Source organism: Callospermophilus lateralis, chromosome 2 (assembly GCF_048772815.1).
Source record: "Callospermophilus lateralis isolate mCalLat2 chromosome 2, mCalLat2.hap1, whole genome shotgun sequence".
In the NCBI taxonomy this organism is placed as follows: domain Eukaryota; kingdom Metazoa; phylum Chordata; class Mammalia; order Rodentia; family Sciuridae; genus Callospermophilus; species Callospermophilus lateralis.
Window position 1 is genome coordinate 100,862,383 of NC_135306.1, and position 18,229 is coordinate 100,880,611.

Sequence of the window (18,229 nt, forward strand, 5' to 3'; positions counted from 1 at the left end):
CCTTCTGCCATTAGAGGATACATCAGAGGCACCATCTATAAGACACTAAATCTGCTGGCACCTCCATCTTGGCCTTTCTAATCTTCAGAACTGTGAGCAATAAATTTCTATTGTTTATGAATTACACAGTTTAAGGTATTCGTTATATTAGCCCAACAGACCAAGACGGGGATAAATCTGACCTTGACATAGGAGATAGAGTTTTTGAAGTCTTTTTCAAGCTACAGAATTCCTAGGCCATTCCTCAGAAAAGAGCTGCCCTTGCCCTCTTTCTGGAGGATTTGAGCAGAGCCAGACGATTTCCAGGGCAGATCCTAGGAGTACTGAAGCTTGGAGCTGGAAGCTCTCCTGCCAACCCCTCGTGGATGGCTGAGGATGCGGTGGCCCTGGAAGGGTTAAGGGGTCCACCCAGCATCCCACAGGAGTTAGTGGCAGAGCCGTGAGCAGAAGTGACTTCATTCACAAGAAGCCTTCACATAGTCAGGCCATCCTAGAGTCTGCTGAGCTCTGTTCTCTCTCTCTCCTCTCCCAGCAGTTAGCTAACTCACAGAGAAACCTGAACAGGGAGGGATGGAAATCTGTCTTGGCGTTTAGTGTTTCTTTATATGTTTCTGTGAGCAGAGAAAGAATTGATAAATCCCCCACTGGAGGGAGATCTTGCAAATCCAACCCAGAATCGCTCCTGGATTGGGGGATATTCCAAAACCCTCTTGCTGTTCTGCTGCAGGACATGTCACAGAAGGCATGTGGGTGATGAGTGGGGCCCTGGGCTCCCATTTATTTTCCCTTCCCCAGTCTCCGTGCCAGCCCCGACTGTGGTGATGAGTGAAAACACAGATGAATTTTGGAAACATATTAAGAAGCAATTATGGATTCCTTGCCTTTAGATGCTCCTCCTTCCCCTTGGGTCCCAAGAATTAGCATAAATTCCTTGGTCAGGAGAAGCTATCAAAATACTATCCATCTGGATCTAATTTCCAGAGCTGTTGGGCTCCAAAGTGACCAGAGTTAAAGGTCTATTCATAAATTTTCCTCTCGGTGCCGCCCGCTGGAGCCCAAACTCTGCCTGCAAGCCGCCTGTCCTGGACAGATGACAGATGGGACCAGCTCAGATTCTGCACACGCAGCACATCTCTCGCTGACCAGTCGACCTCTCTGCCCTTCCCAGCCGACTGTGGACTTGTTTCCTTGAACTTCATTGGTCTGGGTCATCTGCTTTTCCGCATCTTGGCAGGTGTGGCTGTCTGAGGTAGCAGAGTACAACCAACTGCCCTCCTCCAGATGGGCTTCTGGTGGAGTAACCCAAGTCCACAGCCGTAGTCCCCCTCCCTGGCCCCATGGTACACAAGGGGACGTTTCTATCTCTACTCCTTTCCCCAGTGAGAGCCAAGAGAGGGAAATGCAAGCTTGATTATTATGCTACTTTCTATAATTTGATGAAGGGAAGATTAATAAAAATCAACTTAAAGAACATGAGACTTAAAAAAAGGTTAATCCAAAGCAATTGAGACACTGATTCAAATTGGAATGAAGGAAATATTTAACAAGTTAGTTAGCTTAGATAAGTAACAAGAAAGGAATACCACTATACATAGAAGAAAAGAAATACTTTATCAGGTATCTGACTAGATAATAAATTCCCTAGGTATTCTTGGGCTGTTTTTCTTATTCTTTGTATTCTCTTACCTCTGTGCCAGGAACCGAGGACAAATACCAAATACCTCTTTTTTTAATTACACACCACTCCCTCAAAAATTCCCCTGTGCTTCATCTATCCCACCCTCTCCCTAGCCCACACCCCTGGCAACTACTGTTTACAAGTTTTGCTTTTTTCTGTATGACATAAATGTAATCATACAGTATGTAGTTTCTTTCAGACTGGCTTCTTTATCTTAGCAAAGAATCTATCCATGTTGTGGCCTGATAGATCATTCTTTTTTATGGCTGAATAGTATTTCAATATATGTAGTTACCCAAGTTTATCTATACATTGACCTATTGAAGGACATCTTGATTGCTTTCAGTTTTTGATAAATACAAATAAAGTTGCTATGAGCCTTCCCATGCACATAAGTTTTCAAATCACTTGTGTATATATCTAGGAGGGTGATTGTTTAATCACCTCTGTTCAGCTTTGTAAGGAACTCCCAAACTCTCTTGTGAAGGGGCTGTCCCACTCTGTGTTCCCACCAGCAATGAATGAGAGTTCCTGTTGTTCCGTGGTCTTTCCAGTACTCAGCTCTTTGGATTATAACTATCCTAAAAGATACATAGAGAAATCTTGTTATAGTTTTAATTTGCATTTCCCTATGACAAATAATATTGAGCATCTTTTGATATGCTTATTTGCCATCTTTATATATTCTTTGATGAAAAATAAATTCAGATCTCTCACTGTTTTGTTTTTTTTTTAATTGGACTGTTTTCTTACTGTTGAGTCTTAAGATTTCCTTTTATATTTTGCATGCAAGTTCTTTTTCTGATATGTGATTTGCAAATATTTTCTCTTACTAACTTGTTTTTTCAATCTCTCAAGAGTGTCTTTAGCAGAGCAGAGGTTTTTAAATTTAATAATGCCTAAATTATCAAATCTTGGTTTTATGAATTGTGGTTTTGATAGTAAATTAAAAACTCATCACCAAACCCAAGGTCATACAGATTCTCTCCTACATTTTCTTCTGCAAATGTTATAATTTTCTATTTCACATTTCAGTCTGTAATTTATTTTGAGTTCAGTATTATGTAGGGTTCAAAATCTGCATCATTTTGTTGCATATATGTGGCAATTGTTTTGTTGAAAACATTGTCATTTCTACATTGAACTGCTTTTATGCCTTTATAAAAAATTAGTTGACTTATTGCTGGGCACAGTGGCGCACACTTATATTCCTGCCAGTTTGGGAGACTGAGGCAGGAGGATTGTGAGTTCAAAGCCAGCCTCAGTAACTAAGCAAGGCCCTAAGCAACTTAGTGAGACCCTGTCTCAAAATAAAAAAAATTTCAAAAGAAAAAATGGGCTGGGGATATGACACAGTGGTTAAGCACCACTGGTTCAATCTCTGGTACCAAAAAATTAGTTCACTTTTTTTGGTATATTTCTGGGTTCTGCATTCTATTCCACACATCTATTTGTCTATCATTACTCTAATACCATACTGTATTGATTACTATAGCTCTATATTAAGTCTTAAAGTCAGGTAGTATGAGTTTTCCAATGTGTGTGTGTGTGTGTGTGTGTGTGTGTGTTATGTCTGTGTGTTGTTCAGGGCTTTGCATATGCTAAGCAAATGCTCTATCACTGAGCTACATCCCCAGTCTTTTTATTTTATTTTGAGAATGGGTCTCTCTAAGTTCCCCAGGCTGGACTCAAACTTATGATCCTCTTGCCTCAGCCTCCTGAGGTGCTGAGATTATAGGTGTGCACCACCACACCCAGCCTAACTTTGTTCTATTTTAGTAATGTGAACATTCTAGGTCCATTGCCTTTTCATGTAAAATTTATATTCACTTCATTGATATCGCAAAATAATTTTCTGAAATTTTGATTGAGATCACGTTGGTTCTATCAACTGAAAAGAACTGACACCTTCATAATATTGAGTCTTCCTATTCATGAACATGAAATGTCTCTTCCATTTATTTAGATCTGTTTTGATTTCTTCCATCAGTGTTTTTAGTTTCTCACTTTAGGTGCATATTTTATTAGGTTTATACTTAAGTACTTAATCTGGGTTTTTTTGGTGGGAAGGGAGAGTACTCTTACAAATGGTACTGTTTTCTTAATTCTGAACTCCATGTGGTCACTGTTGGTACAAGTAAAATAGTTAGCTTCTTTTTTTCATCCAAGACACCAGTTTTTATTTCTTTCATTTAAACCATTTATCCCTATTCATAAAAAGCAAAATGTAGTCTGCAAATACAGTACAAGGCGAACACCTTGCCATGACTCTTCCTATCAAAAATCGTCAACTTGTATATTCATCTTGTATCCTGCAACCTTGCTATACTGGTTTATCAGTTCCAGAAGTTTTGTTTTGTTTTCTTTATAGGTTCTTTGGAATATTCTACATGGGTGATCATATCATCTGTGAATAAAAGCAGTCTCTCTTCTTTCTTCTCAGTCCACATAGCTTGCATCTCTGTTACTTGTCTTATTCCACTTGCTAGGACTTCCAGGACAGACATCCTTGTCTCCCTCCAGTTTTAGCACAAAACCATTCAGCCTTCTACCATTCAGTGCAATGTTATCTCTTGGTTTTTCTTATGCTCTTTCTATTGTTAATCATGTCCCCTATTCCTAATTATTTGATAGCTTTTATTATGAATGGATATTGAATTTTGTGGCAAATGTTATTTTTTTTACATGATCACACTGCCAGTTATGTGGAGCATGGGTTTTTAGGGTGCAAGAAAAGTAACAAGAGACCCTACAAGGGGAGTCTAAAACAAAAGCCGAGACAAGGGTTGTGCTACAAGACTGCAGTGGAGAGGTATGAACAGATTCTGGATATAGGTTGGAAAAAGAGTCAACAGGATTTTCTGGCTTGTTGAATGTAGTGAGAGAAGGAAAGAGAGAAATCAAGGAGAGTTTCCCCTATTTGGGGGGGGGGGGGGGGCGGGTGGGTAAGCAGCTAAGTGGATGGCATTCAAATGTATTGGCATGTCGAAGACTGGGAGAGAAAGACTGGCAGGTCCAGGGCTGCACATCAATTTGGGACATATTATAGTCAACAGCTACTAAACCTCCAAAACATATTAAGGAAAGCAGTTGAATCCACAAATCTGGAGCTCATGGGATAAGTCAGGGCTGAATTTATAATTTTAAAAATTTGTCTGTATCTCAATGGTATTTAAAACCTTGGAATCTCATGCAATTATCTTGGGAGAAAAATGTAAATGGAGAAGAGAGGAAAGCCCACGACGAAGCCCAGGAGTCCTCCAACATTTGCTGGCTGACTGGGTAATCTGACTCCTGGGAGGGCTTGAATGAGTCAACCACGGAGCTAACAATTTTCAGTGTGTGCTGCTGAGATCCGTAGCTGTGTGCTAGAAAAGATGTATGGGTTCCAAACCAGGAGTTAAAATTCTAACTGCCCCACAATTAACAAAGAAACCTTTAAATACACAGATACTATAAGAATTAACTAAAGAGATGGGAAGATTGAGGGCTATGAATTGGTTAAAAATCGATGGAGTTAAGAGGGGACTGTTTTCTGGAGGAGGACAGGAAGGTGTCCCAGGGGAGGAGAAAGACCAGGTAAGTATTTGAAATAATCTGGGCTCAAGACCAGGACCCTAGACCTCAAGGTCCCCTTATTGTCATCTCTACAATGGACCTAGCAATTCCCTACACTAGTCAAAAAAAAAAAAAAGAGAATTCCTGCCAAAAGAAACAAGAGGCAGGTTCACATCCCAAAGAAGCAAGAAAACAAAAAGCCAACAAGTTGGGAAGTAGAAATTCCTTGATTGGCTTCATATGGGAACACTTCTTGTCATTCGCTGGGCTGGGAAGTCCTGGACAGATGAGTGAGACTTGGGGATGTCACTCATCTCAGCACCATACATCACCTCAACATGAACAGGAAAGGTGGGCTGAAATTTTCCTTAGATGTAGAATAACCAAATACTCAGAAATAGATTCTTAGCTGCACATTCAGGTCTAGGAGTTTAAAATGGAGCTGAAAGTTATTAAAAACCAAGGTGAGCCACCTAGGGGAATTACATTTAAAAAAAAAAATGAATGACCTGCCAACAGCTCTTTATAGATTTGAGGCAGAAAAATGGCACGTTATCTGCCAACTCCCAGCCATCATGAAAAGTGAGAGGAGGCCCTTTTTGTCATCCTGGGGAATTGGGAAGAAACTAATGAAAAAGAAGCAGGAAGAGAAGCCATCACATCTCCCTGGGTCCAGTTGACAGGGTCTTTCTACCACAGGAGACATGCCCCAAACTTAGACAGCCAGTCAGACTGTGGAGAAAGGGAAACAGTTTGGGGAGATCAAGTACCGTGTCCCTCTGAGGCCAGCATACTAAGATCTGAGTGTTATGAGGACATTGGCATTCAGGAGGTGATTGGTGCCTGTATTAGTTAACTTTTCAATATCTGTGACAAAATACCTGAGGCAAACTACTTCTAAAGACAAAAAAAAAAAAAAAAAGAGGCTGATTTAGCTCACAGTTTGGGAAGTTAAGGAAGTGACCATTCAGCTCTTGTGAGGCTTTTTTGGCTATGTCCCGTAATGGTGGATGGTAGGGACAGAAGCACATGGGAACCAGCAATCGCATCTTGATACAAGGAGCCAGAGAAAGTTAGGTGGGACCTGCCTCTGGTCTTTATAACAGTGCTGTCTTGAGAACTACCAAGTAGTCACATGAGAACTACCTTAGTCTCTTCCATGGACAGGGTCCCAGTGACCCACGGACCTCCCGTGATGCTGCACCATCACTTCCCAGTACAACCACCTTGAGCATGAAGCCTCCAACACGCAAACTCCTGAGGGAAAAACCAAATCCAAATCATGGCAATGCCCTTATAAAAGAGACCAAAGAGACACCCCTCCCCGCTTCCATCTGGTAGTGACACAGCTAAAAGTCACCATCTGTAAGAACGTGGCCCCTTCCCAGTCCTTGAACCCCTTGGCTCCTTGATCTTGCACTTCCCAGCATCCAAAATTGTGAAAAATAAATTTCAGTTGTTTATAAGCCACCCAGCCTTATGGCACTTTGTCATAGCAAGCTCAAATGGAATAAGTCACAGGGACTCAACTATCAATCCCCCAGGAAATACTGAAGTGGCTCAGAGACATAAGATTCTTTATAACCACAAATCACCAACGAGTGAGAATAACCAGCCCCAACCCAGGAGTTAGCTGTAGGATTTTTCTCAGCGGTCCCAGGATTTAAATTGCTTGGTCTCAAGATGAGGGAACACAAACCTCCCCACACCAGCCAAATCCAGGATCTTAACTCTTTTGTGCAATACTCAAAGGGTCTCCCCACTCCTGCCCAAAGTAAGGTTTCCCCAAACATCACTGTCCTTGTTATTTCTCTAAAATTGTACCTGCCACAGACACACATCTACACTCTTACACACTTCTCAGCAATGGAAGTTGTAAATATCTCAGATGAGGTCCCGAGATGGGCCTTAGAGTCCAGGTGGATGACCATTCAGCTGGGCCAAGGAGTTGAGATTGGGTCTGGAAGAGAAGCCTGGGCTAAATTGTTCGTTGAGTCCATCACAGCAAAGTAGAAGTCGTTACAGGCATGGCTCTCCAGAGAAAACAGCTCTGCAGAGGCTGTCTGTCTCTCTCTAGTCTCCCCCAAACTCCCCTCCACCCATATTGGGAATCAAAAGTTCATCCTTAAAAACCCACTGTTTTCCAGGCAATTCCCTTCTGCAAAACTCCATTAAACTCAGAGGCTACACCTATGTGCAAACAGCCAGTTCTTTCTAAAGCCACATTATTGTTGCTCCAGCAGCCATTTCTAGGCAGGCAGTTTTGATCCGAAATGTTTGCCAAGCAACTTAATATCCAACCGTGTGTGTACAGTACTTCTGAAAGATATTTGCAACTGGAAATTGTTTGTGTAGAATTCAAGGGAATAGAAATGGACTTTTGTTATGATTGAATTCATTAGCCTCTTATTTTATTTTTCCCCTATAGCCTCCCCTCTTTCAAAGTTACTTTCTTGAGATGCTTTGTCCTCCATCATAAATAAGCCCAGAGCTTCCCCCACCATTTTTTTTTTTTTAACCCAAAGTGGTATCTATCCCTGAGAGAACTTGGATGAAATGATCCAGACCTATTGGCAAATTAAAGCACCTTGTTCAAAAAGTTTCCAGATCACCTCAGAATTTCCTGAGAGTTATCAGGGATCTGAATTTTGTAGGACTGGGAATGTTGACCCTCATCCCAGCCCTCTTCCTCCCCAGGAGTCTTTCAACAGGTATTAACCCATTCCAGACCCAAAGTCAGCAACCCACACCAGCAGGGTGGATTGATCAATACATAAACTCAGAGACTGGCTCCTCTAGAATAATGGTCTCTTATCCCTCTGATGAAAGACCTCATCATCAATATAAATAAAAAACCATAAAAGCAGAACCTTCACCAGAGGAAAAACAAGGCTGTTCTCACCCCTCAGTGTTAATATTGTGCAGCAAGAAAATGAGCCAAGTTGGTAAAGAAGCCCAAAAACTGGGCAGCACAAATCACTGATATTGTTTTCCTCATGCCATGGAAGTGAGAAAAATGTTTCTTCATTGTTTCTAAGTGAAGGAAATGGGTTATTGTTCAATAAACTTTGCAGTAACTTTCTTATCATTAGATTTGTCCCATCTTGGTTAAAAAGCCTCAGGCAGCTCAGAGCCCCTGGAGAGCTCTGACCGTGGACAGCCATCCATCATCCAGGGGCTGGCTCCTGGTTGGTGCACCACCCCCACTCTTGAATTCTTCCCCTTCCTGACTTCCAGGCACTCCCTCGCCCACTTGCATGCAGGCAGGAAGAAGAGTACCTCGGCAGGAAGTGAAACCCAAGGCTGTCTGTTTTAGATTCAGCGAGGAGGAGGATGGCAAGATCCCTTGAAATCATTTGCCAAATGAGAATTGGATGCTAGGATTCCAAGAGCTTTCTACTTAGCCAACATCCCACTGCACTTATTTATTATTAATTAATGTTTCCTCAACTTCTGTCATGTAAACAATCCAATGAGTGAGTGGTTCTGAAGCAAGGGCACAACTCAGAATCTCCTAAACTGTACTTTCCACATAAAGATGCCCAACTCAGACTTCCATGGTTTCTGATTTGGTGATAACAGCAACAACTTAGACTTACACTGTATAAGTAAGTGCCAACTATGCTAAACCCTCTGTATAAATTCCCTCCTGAAGCAGCAGTTGTATACAACAGATTCTATTATGATTGCCAATTTACAGATGGAGAACTGGACACACACAGAAGTCAATAAAAGTCACGCAGCTAAGTTAGAGGCAGGTGGCAAACCCAATTGCATGTTCAAAGTCCATTCCCTTAGCCACAGGACTCAAGTTATGTGCCTTAAACCATTTGGGCTGCCATCACAAAATCCCTTAGATTGGTGGATCTGTTGATCAGCTTGATTTAATCACTCCTCATTGCACCCCATAAATGTATGCAAGTATGATTTGTGGATCAAAAAATAATATTAATAATAAAGAGTAATAAAGAAGAAGAAATCAAGACTTGGGGAGATAATTAACTTGCCAAAAAACAAATAGCTAATAAGTAAGGGAAAGTGAATTTTAACAAAGAAGGGAGATTAGAGATTCAAGGTGACTACAAATCTTTCACTCTCAAAAAATCATGTCTTAACTAGGTGTGGTACACATGTCTGTAATTCCAGCAGCTCTGGAGACTGAGGAAGGAGGATCACAAGTTCAAAGCCTGCCTCAGGAATGTAGCCAGGCCCTGAGCAACTTAGCAACACCCTGTCTCAAAGTAAAAATAAAAAGGGCTGGGGATGGGGCTCAGTGGGTAATTGCTCCTGTGTCCAATCCCCAGTTCCAGAAAGAAAAAAGAAATCATATCTTTTCCACCAGGTTACCTTTCCTATCTGCCAAATAAGTAACACCCAGTCTTACAAAAAAGCACCTGAAATTGGGTAATTTTGTAAACAATAGAAATTTATTTCTCATAGTTCTGGAGGTTGGCAAGTTCAAGATCAAAGACCAGCAGCCTTGGTGTCTGGTGAGGACCCACTTTCTAGGTCAGGGATAGCAACTTCTAGCTGGGTCCTCACATGGTGAAAGGGGCACAGCAGCTCTCTGGGGCCTCTTATAAGGGCACCCCTGCTGCTCGTGATGGATCCACCCTCATGACCTAATCACACCCCGAGGCCCCACCTCTTAACAGTATGGTGTTAGGGGTTAGGATTTCCACCCATGAATTGAGGGGGGAGATTGTTCAGACCATAACAGCCAATTTCTATTGAAATATATCCTGAAACGCATATCTGGCAAAGAGCCACTGCACTAAATCTTATTCTAAATGTTCTCATAGTAGAGTTTTCTCCTCGGAGCTGGCAGTCTCATGTGGCAAACACAGGTGTAGCACAAACAGAATGTGTCAACCGCATCATCCCACAGACACCAGTTGCAGCGCGTATTGGCTGTGTTTGGATTTTCTTTTTAGTGGGATCTGTTTTTCTGCATATGAATTGTTTTCTTGGTAACAGTGATGAGGCTCACTTCAAACAAGTGGAAGGAAGTTTATAATTTAAAAAAAAATTTTTTACATGTGATTTGCCCTACACTTCACATAGAGGGTACCAATTGAATAATTTAGGGTGTGTAGAGATAATAATGTAGTATGATGGGGAAAAAAGACATGGTCCCAAGTAACACTAATATTATAAGTAGTATGTTGAAGGATGCAGAAGCTTAGAATAAGATCACTGTTAATTCTACCTGAAGGGAACAGGATAATGGCTTTCAAGCTGGTCATTGAAGGATAAGCAAGGGTTATCTGTGGATAAACAAGAGGACATTCCTATCTGTCTTAGTTGTTTTCTATTGCTATGACAAAATATCTGAAGTCAGGTAATTTATAAAGAATAGAAGCTTATTTGACTCACACTTCTGGGGATTAGAGGTCTAATATCAAGGTGCCAACATCTGGTGAGGTTATTCTTGCTGCTTCATTACATGACAGAGGGCATCACATGGTGAGACTGCAGGTGTGCTGGCTCAGGTCTCTCTTCCTCCTATAAAGCCACTAATGCCATCATGGTGGGCCCCACTCTCATGTTCTCATCTGATTCTAATTACCTCTCAAAAGCCCTGCCTCCAAGTAGCATTGATACATGACGTTGGAGATTAAGTCTCCAACACATGAAGTCTGGGGAGACACATGTCTAAGGGCTCAGAATGTCTATGGACTAGGGAACAGTGTCATGTGGCTACACCTAATAATGGAAAGTGAGGTGACAGTAAGCCAGTCTCCAGGGTCTCTGAAACAAGCACACCAGTTCTGAGGTATCCCACACTCAGGGAACAGTAGTGGGCATCTCCAAATGGAATTGGCCTTGGCTGTGTAGAAAGAGCATAACAGAGATGGTAGGGACAGTGAACGCCCATCCAGGTGGCTCTGCTATGAAAATGTCCCCAAGGGGTGAGACCCAAATTCAAGATCCCCATCCCCAATAGAAGACCTGATGCCTACCCCACTGGGACTGTTCCAGCCAGTGTTAGCAGAGCAGTCTCATTTCAAGGAAGTAGGTGGGAAAAGGTAGACGCTTCTCCACGATGAAGAGGTCAAGTCCACATCCAGGAGGTCTCATCGGACTTCACTTCTACCTCCGCCTGCCTCCTCTTCCACTTTTGCCCTTCCTGCAACATAGGACAAGACAGGTGCTGTGTGATCCTTTTTGGACTTTGCCTGCTCTGTATAATAGGTGCCGAGGATGAAGATGATCACTATGGGACAGATGCTAATGGCCCCAGTAAACGTGCATGACCTCTCTCTGATCCTCAGACCAGACCAGTAATGGAGGACGGAAGGTGCATTACAGATATTCCCACTCAACTTGATCTTAACAGCTTCAGTATTAATGGAAATTTTAATGAAAAACTAAGCCTTGATTAGGTTGCCATGCAGAATTCCCACAACATGCAGAGTCTGGTTAATTTCCCCTGTGCCGGGGGCATGGGCTCAAAATGACAGACACATATACTCTCAGGCAAATTCCCTCCGATCTCTAGATCTCAAGCTTTCCTCTGCCTGTCCAGCTCTTGAGGGCTACAGGATTGGGTGGCTCCCAGGCGCTGAGGCACTCTGGGAAAAGATGATTCGACCATTCTCCATTTCTTGCTCAGAGATCAGGAATTGCCAGGCAATTCTAGAAAGAGCATCCAAGTCTCTTGTCTCCCTCTTCTGCTCAGTTGGAATCTGGAACTGACTCCGGGGAGCAATAGGCTCAGAGCTTAGAAATCCAAGGTCCTGGGTGCTGTGTTTCCTTGCTGCCTAGCCCTAGAATGTCATGTGCCACTTCCCTGGGAACCTGCCATGCTTAGCTGCTTGTGCCTCTGCCAGCGAAACACAGAAGTGTCCACTCCCATGAGGTGTTTTGATCACGACAGGCAGATCTATCTAACCCCGTGCGGAAGAACACAGCTCCACACTAGGGAATGCAGGGGGTGCAGGAGAGCAGCAGTCAATGGCTTTGTCCTGTTAAATCCCAACACAACATCGAGACTTCCTCCTGCCCGCACAGCCCTCTGCTCATACTCCTTGGTCCCCTCCTCATGAATCCCGTGGGTGACACTGTACTCTGTCTGTAGTTCTTGCCCTGCCGGGGGCAGTCCCGCGGACATCTGCTCTGCCACGGAATTTCTGTCAGAGAGGACGGTGAGTGGGGACTATGGATTCCTGGCTTCTATTCCAAGGAGAAATGTGTAAGTAAGGAGAGGAGAGATGGAGCAAAGAAAGAGAAAAGAAATGACTTTGGAAGGAGTAAGATCCTACGTGCTACAAAGGTGATGTTGAGACCCCATTTGAAGCTGAGGTGACTCACTGGGTCTCTTAGCTCTCTGTTCACAGGTCTCTTCTGTATCATGCCACACGCTGCTTTTCCTTCTCCCCTACGACCTGTGCCCAGCTCTCAAATGCCTTGCCCTGGTTCCAGTCAGTGTCCCCAAAGGCCCAGGGTTGAAGGCTTCGTGGCCAGTCGGTGATGCTGTTAGAAAATGGGGGAACCGTTAACGGGGGTTCCCCCTGGAGGAAGTTGGGTCACTGGGGAGTGCTCCTGGGACCCTGGCCCCTTTCTCTCTTTCTCATTGCTTCCCAGCTACCAGGCCTCTCCTCCTCACGTGCCTGCCATGTTGAACTATGACACCACAGGTCCAGAACAACAGGACCGAGTGACCATGGACCTAAGCCTCTGAAACCAAGAACCAAATTAACCTTTCCTCTTTGTAAGTTGATTTATCTCAGGTACTTTGATACAAAACAGGAAGCTTTTAGTATTCTCCAAGGGGCCTCTACCCAAACCATTTTCTGGTTTCTTTCATAGTCAAGAGATAGATTCCCAAAGTCAATTACAGTTGTTATGGTAATGGTCAGAGTGATGCATTTTGCCTTCTTTGAGCCCCTAATGTTGCTATCCACCAGTCGCCTGACTCTTCTGTGATCACAGATAGAAATACTGGATTTTCCCAGGTGACATAATTTTCACCAGGTAGAGTAAGCACATCCTTCACATTTTAGACCCTGGCTGAAAGAAAAAAAAAAAACTATTTGGAGAAAACCCATATTATTTCTCCCCTCTCAATAAGCTATCTGGCTCTCTCCCTTTTTTCCTCCTCCTCTTTTGCCTTCCTATTTGCACCCCATCCCCCATGGCCATTTAGTTCCAGGAATCTTTTAAAGATAAGGAATGCTGTTTCCAAAGCCAGGCTTGATCCTCAGTTCTGCGAGTTGAAGTAGAGCCTCCTGTTGTTCCTCCCACCACCAAGCAGGCTTTTGCTTGGCCCTCCTCCGCTCTGCTTGCATGTAAAATCTCCTTGGTGCTTTTTAAATTTACCTATGGTGGGGCCCCCACCCCAGACGAACTAAATCAGAATCTTTGGCAGAGGAGCTTGTTCTGTTTTGTGTTTTATTCGCTTAGGATATCCCAATGTGCAGCCAGTGATGAAAACTACCACGTCTAGCTCCTGTCCCAAACCATAGACAGCTGCCCTCAGAACGCCATCGTGTAATGATCGTCTGTTCATGTCCTCCAGCTCCGATTAGGAGGTGAGGGACAGGGGTTAGCCAGGCACAAGTGAAGTCAGCAGACCTTGTGCTTCACAGAGGACACATAAAAAAGACCCCCTGAGCACAGGGAAACCCTTGACAGAGGTTCTGGAACCCTCCTGAGTGATGTGCCTCTGCCTTCAATTACCCTTTAGCCCAGGTGATTCATGTCTCATTATTATTTGGGACTGAACACAGAATTGTAAAAGTTGTAGGGGACTTCGCTCATTCTTCTTGCAAAAGGCAGCTGCTCCTGAGCCTGTCTGACAGTAGTATCTGTCCTCTTTGTGATAAACAGCATACAACCAAACAATACTTATCAGAAACCCACATGAGGCATGACCCTCTGCTAGTTGCTATTTATTCTAAGAGACAGTGTCCATGCCATCTGGGAGCTTATGTCATAAGAAAAATGACACCATCCAAAACATGGTTACCCAGAAGGCAGTTACAACTTTGTGCTTTTTTTTTTAAGTATGTTTTGGTTTTGAGATCTATTTGGGGTATTTTTCCATGATGTTATATGACAAGAAGACTATGGCTGAGACACATAAACATCAGTGGTGTCTGTAAAGACTGGGTTGCTGTGGAGGCGTATTCCTCCCAAGTCTTTCATTCGGCCCCAGGTGATTTCCCCACTGGCCTGTATCTCATCCTCACTATGCAAAAGTCAAAGCAAAGCACTTATTTGCCAAGCCTCTGTCCCCTGTAGCCTCCAGGATGGTGTTAATCTACAGCCCAGGGAAAACCATATTGCATCTTTTATTGGTCCTGGGATGGCTTCATCCTTTACTAACCAAGCCTCATCTTTCTCAGAGTCAGTGCATGTTCTAGCTGGGGGACAGTTTTATGGTTTACTGACTTGGCAATCAATGTGACATTCTGAACAAGATTGCTTCTCCAGCCTGGGAATGGGCAGGTCATCCTTAAAAAGTTTGCTCCTCCTCCAATGAGCACTCAACCGTATGTCTCCAGCCATTGATTTGGCTCTCTTGGGGAGTCCATATCATCCAGGCAAGAGTTCCCTGCTTGGAAATGGTCCAAAACACACAGTCAGTTCTCAATTAGCCATGCTAATGGAGGGGAGCAGCAGTGCAGACGATACAAACCAGCAGATTATCTGAAAATCACTTTTATTGGCTTCAGAACAAAGGCAATGATGCGACACGTGTAAGTGTGCATATTCTCATGTGTGTGTGTCCAGCAGCATCATGGTTTCTGGGGGTTATCTGTGGTTTATGTGCCTCAGTGTCTGCATTCGCTGAGGTAACAGTATTTGGAAGTGGGAATAGGTGTCACAACTGTGTTATGAGAGAGAGAGGAAAGCCAGGATGGAGTAGGAATGCTCCCCAAGGTATTTACAGAGCAATGAAGAGGGGCAGGGAGCTCTGTTTCAGCAGTTCTGTGGGTGGCTCTGGCTTCACACCACCCCTTCCCTTAGGGGACACATTTTTCTCTGCACATTCTCTGAGGTTGGGGGTCCCACTCTCTGCCCCCAGATCCCAGCAGGGCTGTTGGGAGATATCCAAGCCACTCTTTACAGACTGTATATATGCCCCCGTTGGTAGTGACCCCAAATTTTTATTGCCCCTTTCACTATCAGAATGCCATATAGGAGGTGGAGCTTGTCAGATGCTCTACAGAATCAACACAAGCACTCACCTTGCAAATTTCTCTGAAAACTAAGCAATTTCTAGACTTTCTTGTAAGCTTATTGCAAGTTTTAGGGTTTTCTTTAAAGAGACCACTTGGTGGGCTAAAATTCTCAAATTTATTGAACTTAAGAATCACTGTGGAAATTGTTTTATTTGCGAATGTCTGGACCCTACTTAAAGAAATTCCAGCTCATTTGTCCGAGGCACATCCTTTAATTTACAGTGCTATCCAATGTACCATCCTTTGCAAGACACTCTAAAGGAAGATCTGTTTATAGGATCTGATTTTGAGCTGCAGCTTGAAGATCACTTTTCTTTCAGGGCCTTTTTCACTCCACAATCCATGAGCTTTGCTCCAAGACTAATGTTTGATGGGCCAGTAAATACTTAAGGATGCCAGGAAGCAGGGTGGCATGGTCAGGTGGGCTGGGCAGAGAACCCAGGTACTTGGGCCAGTGCATCTTCTTCCCAGCCTGACCATATCCAAAAATCCATGGGCAGCACACAAGCCACAGAGTCATCTTAGATGATACAATGATGATAGCTCCTGCTTATTGAGCACTTACTAGGTGGTAAGCATTATGGTAAGTGTTCCACATGAATTTTCTGATTGAATTCTTTTAATCCTATGAGGTGTTATTCTCATTTTTGGGAGAACCCGTGGAGAATCTATCTCAGCCTTTGTAGAGCCAATTTTAAAATAAGAGAAACAAAATAAACAAACCCAGCATGTTTGAGATTCTTGAAGGAAAGACAGCATGTAAATCAACTAATTATTATTAACATTCATGACTACATCCTTGCAGGCAAGAGGAAAAGGGTCTGATTTTCTATAGTTTTCTAAGAAATAATTTAAAGCACAGTGATTAGCTAATTGGCCAGTCCAAATGGGGTTTCTCTTGATGGATGCCCATTGGCCTATTCTCCTTGCAAGACATAAGGGTTAGGTCAATCCAACAGCTGTGACCACTGTCTAAATAGAGTTATCACTTCAAAGAAATTCCGTGCTTCAAAGATCAGGATGGACTAAGTAACGAGTTTTATTGTTTATGTGATTGCTGACTTTCTAAAATAAGCAGTTAGATTCATGTTCCCATAAAGGACACTGTTTCCTATAGATTAACTGGATGTCAGTCTCCAGGCAGAATCATGCAGATCTAGTAGAGGAGCAGGGAGTGGAATGAAGGCCTAAGGCTACAGGAAGAGAATGCTGGTGACAGAGGCCCCTAAAGACAAAGAAAAGAGCTTAACAAGATGCAAATCCCATTCAGGAAAGCTCTCCAAGTCAATAATTAAAGTATGTCCAGGAATGCAGGGCTGGTGAGGTATAAAAGATCAATAGGTTAAATACTTTATGTTGTTTAATCAGATACTTAGCACAAATCAAATATTACCTTCCTGAGGTTATTAGGCTAAATGAGGGCACTGCGGTGGTGAACATTCATTACTGACACACCAATGGATCATGAAAATAGCAAGGTACATTCCTGAGTCACCTCCAGCCTAAGATGAGAAAGAAGGAGACCAGAAAGCCTTTAGTCCCTGCGTGAGACTGAAGTGGCATTTGTGCTTTTTCATAAGAATAGCTTAGGAAGTTGGGGTTATGTGTTTCCCTGGAGAATTAAAGGTACCAATCTTGAAATAAAATTAAAATAATGATCTCCTTGAAGCTGAGAATACCCACCATTGTACAAAAATGAGAAGAAATCCATATTATTCAGGAGCATGGAAAGCCCCCTCATTCCTGCATAACAATGACTTCTTTATTTTGTTCATTACCATTGCAGACATGGCAGTTTTGGGGGTATTAAAGCTGTGCATCTTGAAGGGTCTTTTCTTGAGAAGCAATCCAAGGAATCTGTGGCCATGACCAAGCCATGACAGTGCCCGTCTTTCTCTGTTAAGTGAATGGACATTGCCGAGGAGAACCTTGTGGATTGATCAGTCACTGGGCTCTGCCAACTTTAGCCTTCCTCTGGTCAGATATCTTCCCTGTCTTTTCTGGTAGTTTGTAGTGAAACCAGATTGGAATTTCTCTGAAAACAAAGAGGATGAAAAAGGCAATGGAAATGCAAAAACATCACAATGTCTAGCTAAAGCATAGTTCTCTGCATGGACATGATCCAGTTCACAGATCCACCTGACCCCACCTGCAGAAACCCCATCAGGTCCTCCCAAGCTTATTCATCTTATTGTCTGCATGTGTTTCTCTGTCACTGTCTCCATCCCCTTAGGCCCCCTCACCCCAACCCTCTGGATGAGAAAAGAAAACAAATACTGCCTTTCCTTTCCCAAAGTGCATGCTCCATTCTGGCCTCAGTTCTGCAAGCACTCACCTTGCAAATCTGTTCCCTGCCATACTGGAAGTTTCTCCTGAGCCACTTCTTTCTGGGTTGGTTTGCTTAATCCACTAAAACATGTCAACCAGCTAGATATTAGGCAAGGTTCTACCTTTTGGAAAATGATTTACTGATTCCCTAACATTCTAACTCAGTAGTTTTCTAACTGGACACCTCAGAACCTTGGGGTTCCTTCAAGGTCCAAATCACCTCTACAATCAGTGCAGAGGCTGAGCAGGCAATGCCCGTGGCCCATCCACTGCTTGTCACCCACTGCCTTGTACCTCTTTGTATCAGTTTTGTGTGCTCAGATTCCATGTTAAACCTCATTTTTTTTAAAAAAAAAATCTATTTAAGATAAAAATTTCAGAAGCCATTATTCCAGGTTTTCTGGAGACTCCAATGATACTATGTGTCTTATGGTGCTTCATGCTGCTGTAACAAAATGCAACTCATTGGGTAACT